Genomic DNA, 6,715 nt, shown 5'->3' on the forward strand with positions numbered 1-6,715 from the left:
GCGAGGGGAAGAGGGGGAGAGGAGGAGGGGGAGCTCACGGGGGCGGTGGTGTGGATGGGGCGACGAGGTCCGGGTGGTGGTGGTGCGATGAGGTCCGGGAGGCGACGAGGTCCGGGTGGTGGTGGTGCTCCGGCGACGGTGGTGTGGACGGGGCGGCGTCCGGGCCACCGGCGACTAGGGCGGCGGGGCGATGGCATCCAACGAGGTGGGGCAATGGGGAGAGCGGCACCGAGGAGACGAGGACGACGGGGCGGCGGGGCGGCGGCGTCGGGAGAGGAGAGGGCGGCGTCGCGGCGTCAGGGCGTCGGGGCGGAGACGAGGACAACGGGGCGGCGTCGCGGCGTCGGGGCGGCGTCGAGGCGGCGGGGCAGCGGCGTCGGGAGAGGAGAGGGGAAGGGGATCGAGGGCGAGGGCGAGGGAGAGAGAGGGGATAGGTTTGGGCCGGGGAGGAAATATGGATGGGGGCGGCACAATACTAATGGCGCACCACCCCTCGGTGCGCCATAAGTACATCCATACTAATGGCGCACCTCACCCTGGTGCGCCATTAGTATTTTTTTTTTATTTCTGCTCGAGCCAACAGGTTATCTTCCACCTGACCTGATCCACACCAAGTTCCCTCTACTAGCTCGACTGGTCAGCAGCCAGTTCTCACACTAGGAGGTCCTGGGTTCGATTCCCAGGCTCCACAATTTTTTTATGCATTTAAAATGTTGTTTGATACTTATTTGTGTTTAAATATGTTCAAACTTGTTTAAATCATAACAGTAATATTTTTTTATAAGACAGTAATAATTTTTTTAAAAAATATCATCAAACAGTAATGCCGGTGGAGCGGGGGAGGGTGCGCGGGGTGCGGGGGGTCGGCGGCGGCGGTTGAGTAGGGGAGGGGTGCGGGGGGTCAGCGGCGGCGGTTGAGTAGGGGAATCAAGGGTGCGGGGGGTCGGCGGCGGCGGCCGGTGGACCGGGGGGTGCTCGGCGGCGAGGGGGACCAGATCTGGCGACGTGGGATAGCGATCGAGATGGAGGGGGATCGAGATCGAGTGTCCGTGAAATTTAAAAATATTCATGATAGTTCAAAAAGTGCCCATGAAATACAATCGAGAAATGAAGGCTACGATTTAAATACAATCGATCTTAGCTAGCTATCTGTTCACAATCTTCTTGCCCTTCTTTTTCGCAAATGGAGTTCTTCTGTGGAACGGACGTCCTTTAGGTAGGGTGGTCCTGCTTCTTCTTGTGGTGTATGCTGCTACTTCATCATCGTCGTCATGTTCGATCCTCGGGTCGTCGTACTTGTCGAAGTCTTGCTCATTGGCTAGTCCATCCATTCCGATGATCTTCCTTTTGCCTCTCCTCACGACAACACGACTGGGCTTTGACGGGTTGGTAATGAAGAAGCATTGGTCCACTTGGGAAGCCAGTACCCATGGCTCATTTTTCGCGGTGACGTTTGCGCCCGCGGTCTTGGATTTGGCTTCGGGTATAACCATGGTGGTGAAATACCGGTCTTATTTTAGGACGCTCTTGGCCCATCTGACACGGAACATCGGGACCTTCTCTCCAGCGTAGCTCAGCTCCCAGATCTCCTCGATCCTTCCGTAGTATCTGTCCTTGTCGTTACCGGTGTAGGATTCCATCGTTACCCCGGAGTTCTGATAACCATCGCTCTTCATGTCCTTGGCCTAGGTGTAGAATGTGTAGCCGTTGATATCGTACGCCTCATAGGTCATCAGATTGTGCTCGGCGCCCTGTGACAAGGCGAATATGAGTTGTTCTTCCGCGGAAGAATCCTCATGTAAAGGGTACGACAGAAGCTTCTGCTTGAACCAACGCGTGAAACATGATTGTGCTCTTTGAGTATATCTCCGTCCGTCCTCTGTTGGCCTCGGTCATTGTACGTCTTCTTAATAAAGGTTTTGTGCTCTACCACCCAAGGATCGACCACGTCTATGTGTTGTAGCGCAACTAGTTTTGCTCTTTCAAAGTCGGCGAGTCGACCCTCGAAGTCGACATGTATTTCGCGGCGACCCTCACGGTGACCCCATCCAGCGAGCCTGCCGAGGTGCCTATTGAAGGGCAGACCAACGGGGTTCTTGATGCCTAGATAATTCATGCAGTAGGAGATGCACTCTTCGGTCAGAAAGCCCCTGGCTATGCTTCCCTCTAGACGTGACATGTTGCGAACGTATCCTTTGATGACACCATTCATTATTTCGAACGGCATCATGCTGTGCAGGAACGTCGGCCCGAGTTGGATGATATCGTCCATGATATGGACCAGCAGATGCACCATAACGTCAAAGAATGCGGGCGGGAAGTACATCTCAAGCTCGCATAGTATCACCATGATCTCTTCCTGTAGCCTTCTGAGTTGCCTCACGCCAACAGACTTCCGAGAGATGACGTCGAAAAAGTTGCATAGGCCAAATAGCGTTTCACGGACGTGCGCGTCCATGATCCCACGAATTGCAACTGGAAGTATCTGCGTCATCAGCATGTGACAGTCGTGAGACTTCATCCCGCTGAACTTCAGCTTCGCTGGGTCTAGGTATCTGCTTATCTTCCCCGTGTAACCGTAAGGAAGTTTTACTCCTAGGAGGCAGGTGAAAAACTGCTCGATCTCCTCCTGACTTAGAGTGAAGCACGCGGGAGGGTAGTCATTTCCGGTCTTCTTTGCCTTTTTGCCTTTGCGACGACTTTCCGTGTCCTACTTCGCCTCATCATCATCATATATAGCGTGAAGCTCCTGCCTGATGTCCATTGATTTCAAGTCTGCCCTTGCTTTCGGCCCATCTTTGGTCCTCTCTGACATGTTGAGCAGGGTACCAAGCAGACTCTCGCACACGTTCTTCGTGATATGCATTACATCAAGGCTGTGAGGCACACGGTGGATCTTCCAGTACGGCAAGTCCCAGAAAACAGACCTCGTTTTCCATACCTTCAGCAGCGGCTCTGGCGCCTTTCGCTTCTTTCCCGACTCTGGCGCCTTTTGCTTCTTTCCCGGCAGTGGGCAGTCTTTCCAATTTTTCAACAGCTTGTCTATTTCCTCGCCGCTCCTCGTACGCGGGCGTCCTCGGGGTTCGGTTTCACCATCGAACAGATCCTTGCGTTTTCTCCACGGGTCATCGTCGCGAAGCCACCTTCGATGTCCCATGAACACGGTTTTCGAAGACCCGGGATCTCTATCTAGCTGGCGATACGTTGTGTCATCCATGCACCTGACGCATCCAGAAAATCCGTGGACCACCTGCCCTGCGACATATCCGTAACCGAGATAGTCGTGCACCGTCGTGAGCAGCGCGGCTCTCATAGGGAAATATTCTTTCTCTACGGCGTCCCACGTATTGGCTGGCGTTTTCCACAGCGTGTCAAGCTCCTCTTTCAGCAGCCCCAGATATAGATTGATGTCGTTCCCTGGTTGTTTCGGTCCTTCAATTAGCATACTCATGTGAATGTACTTCCTCTTCATGCACAACCAGGGGGGAAGGTTGTACATCCACACAAACACAGGCCAGGTGCTATGTGTGCTTCTCTGGCTGCCAAACGGATTGACTCCATCGGTGCTCGCGCCCAGCACGATGTTCCTTGGATCGTTCCCAAATTCTGGGTCTTCGAAGTTCAACGCTTGCCACTGGCTCGCATCCTTAGGGTGACTCAGCATCTTGTCTTTTTTATCTATCTCCGAATCATTTGCGTCATCTTCTCGCTTCTTCTCCTCCCTATCCGCGTGCCAACGCAGGAGCTTTGCTACCTTAGGGTCCGCGAAATACCGCTGCAGACAAAGAGTGATCGGAAAGTACCACACCACTTTTCGAGGAGCTTTATTCCTCTTCTTGTATCGAGTGACGCCGCACACCGGACATATGGTAGACTCCGCGTGCTCGTCCCGATAAATGATGCACTTGTTCATGCACACATGGTATTTCACGTGCGGTAAATCCAGAGGACACACGATTTTCTTCGCCTCCTCCAAACTGGTCGGGCACTTGTTCCCCTTGGGAAGACGTTCGTGCCAGAATGACATGTTCTCGTCGAAGCATGCGTTAGTCATTTTGTGTTTTACCTTCATCTCCAGAGCCATGAGCGTTACTTTCAGGCGGGTATCCTCGGGCCTGCATCCTTCATACAATGGAGTAACCGCGTCTAACTCAAGTTGATCCATCTTGTCTTTCTCTCGGGCGGCAGCTCTTGTGTTATCCGTCTGCTTGAGAAGCAACTCTTGAATATGAGAGTCCTGCACCCAGCCCATCGATGGTCCAGCGTCGTCTGCTCTGGCATCTTTCTCATTATCATGTCCTACATCTTCTACATGATGACTGTGTACAGCATCACCGTCGTGATCATCTCCTGGGGATTCTTCGTCTTCTCGCCCACCCGAGCCGCGGTGGTTGTCTTGCTGCCCTTCCTCATTTCTTGCCCGGCCCCCATGGACGACTTCGTAGTCATCTTCATCACCTTGCCACCGATAGCCATCCATGAAACCACGCAAGAGCAGGTGGTCCCGCACCTGCCCGGATTCCGGGTCCGCAATAAGGCTCTTCAGCTTGCATCTTCGACACGGACATCTTATCTCCGTCTCGTTCTTTTGAAGCATCTTGGCCTTCACGGACCTCAAAAACCTATTCACGATGCCTTCGGTCATCGTGCGGACCATGGTCGCCTGCGGGGTAGAGCAAAACGATATTTTAGAACCAAGAAAAAATTTGGCATGACTTTCCCTAAAAATAGGACCAAAAAGAATGCTTAATGCCAAAATTCTCGCCAAAACAGAAATGAATCAACATTCCGGCAAAATATTGGCAACTATCGCATTTCAAATACCGGTACACCTCCAAACACAAACACATATGCTACACCACAAACATATGCAACACCAAGAACATACATAGATCTAGCTAGGCCATAAAAAGTCCATGTGCACATTGTTGTAGGGAGAACAACATAAATATAGCTTCCCCCTTACTTACCTATCAAAACAAGGTAATTTAACCACTTAAATTGAATGAATCTATGGTGGAAATGAGGTGAAAAAGAGGAGGCACCCAAGATAAGGAGGAGGTGGAGAGAATGAAGTGGGGAGAAAGTGAGTGTGGGTAGGAGAGGCTGTCCAAAATATCTTGTTGCTGCCCACTTACTAATGGCGCACCAACTCTAAATGCACCATTAGTAATCCAGGTTACTAATGGCGCACCTTCTGGTGGTGCGCCATTAGTAGTTTTGCAAAAAAAACATACTTACTAGTTTAAACTAGTAATGGCGCACAGTCGGACAGTGCGCCATTAGTAGTTTTGCAAAAAAAGGAATAAAAAATATAATAAAAAAACAACATTAGTGGCGCACTTTCCGACAGGTGCGCCATTACTAGTTACAACTAGTAATGGCGCACTGTGTCTGGATGCGCCATTAGTATGTTTGGACAGGTGCACTAGTTCAAAAAAAATTGATACTAATGGCGCACCCTGGGCCAGGTGCGCCATTAGTAGTTTCAGCTCTAATGGCGTATCAGAAGGTGGTGCGCCATTAGTATATACTAATGGCGCACCGCTTGTCTGGTGCGCCATTAGTGTCAATCCCATCTATAGCCCTTTTTCTAGTAGTGGTTTTCCCAGTGCGTATATTCAGGTTGTCCCCCTGATAGCGAGTGACATGTACAACCACACAATCCTTGTCTGCATCAGGGCTCTAATTGAAACAGAAACAAATTCTGAATTACTTTTGAGTATAAGAAACACAAGTTATTTAAACCACTACGTATACCATGGCATCGAAGCTAATAAAATTTTGCATTATTAATCACCACATACTTCCTTTTCTAAAAAAAATCACCACATACTTAGATGAAAAACCACAATCGAGATCGGCAAAGAAGGAAATCACCTTGGGCAGCTCAGCGAGGGGAGGGGACACATCCTCGAAGGGGGGAAACTGCTCCTGCAGCGCCACGGGGGCTGTAACCTCAAACAGGGTGTTGACCATCTCAGTATCTAGGGTCGCCTCGGTGGTTGCCTCCATCTTCTTGGAGCTCTCTGTCTCGTGGGGATCAGCCTCCCGCGTCTGCTCCAATATCGGCAGATCTTTGCCTGGTTCTCCTTGGTCCATCATGAAACTGACGAATACTGGGAGTCCACTGAAAAGAAAACACAATCGCAATGACAATGAAACAAAAAAGAGAGTGAGGATCGGTTACTGCTTTGCAGAAGTTCTTTTTTTCCTCTGAACGAAAATATACCAACATCACGGATCCGCTTACCTTCCCTTCGTTTGGAGAGAAGAACAGTGGCAGATGCAAGTGTTGCCTTCTAGAAGATGGTGAGGGAGAAGGGGATTCAGCGAAGAGTGAAATGATGGTTGCTTCGTCCGTCAAACTTAGACTGCGGGGAGGTGGGGTTTTGTGATACGACGGCTCGTTACTGCCGCACTACGACCGGGGTGACTCTCCGCCTGCATACTGCCTTCTAATTTGGTGGATGGCATTTGGGCCCGCGCGCTGCATGGCCTGCATGTCGATGAACAAAAGTATAACGGCATTCAGTAGAGGGAGACGTTTCAATGACCTAGGAGGAGCCAGAAGCGGTAGAGTGTCTCCACTGTACTAGTAGTAATTGTTTTTCTGGGTAGCTGTAGAGTGTCTCCACTGTACTAGTAGTAATTATTTCTCGGGTCCCAAGACAAAATAGCCCATCCACACTAGTAAATAGTAAAATCAATTCAA

Source organism: Triticum urartu, chromosome 6A (genome assembly GCF_056163025.1).
Source record: "Triticum urartu cultivar PI428250 chromosome 6A, HENAU_Tu73, whole genome shotgun sequence".
NCBI lineage: Eukaryota > Viridiplantae > Streptophyta > Magnoliopsida > Poales > Poaceae > Triticum > Triticum urartu.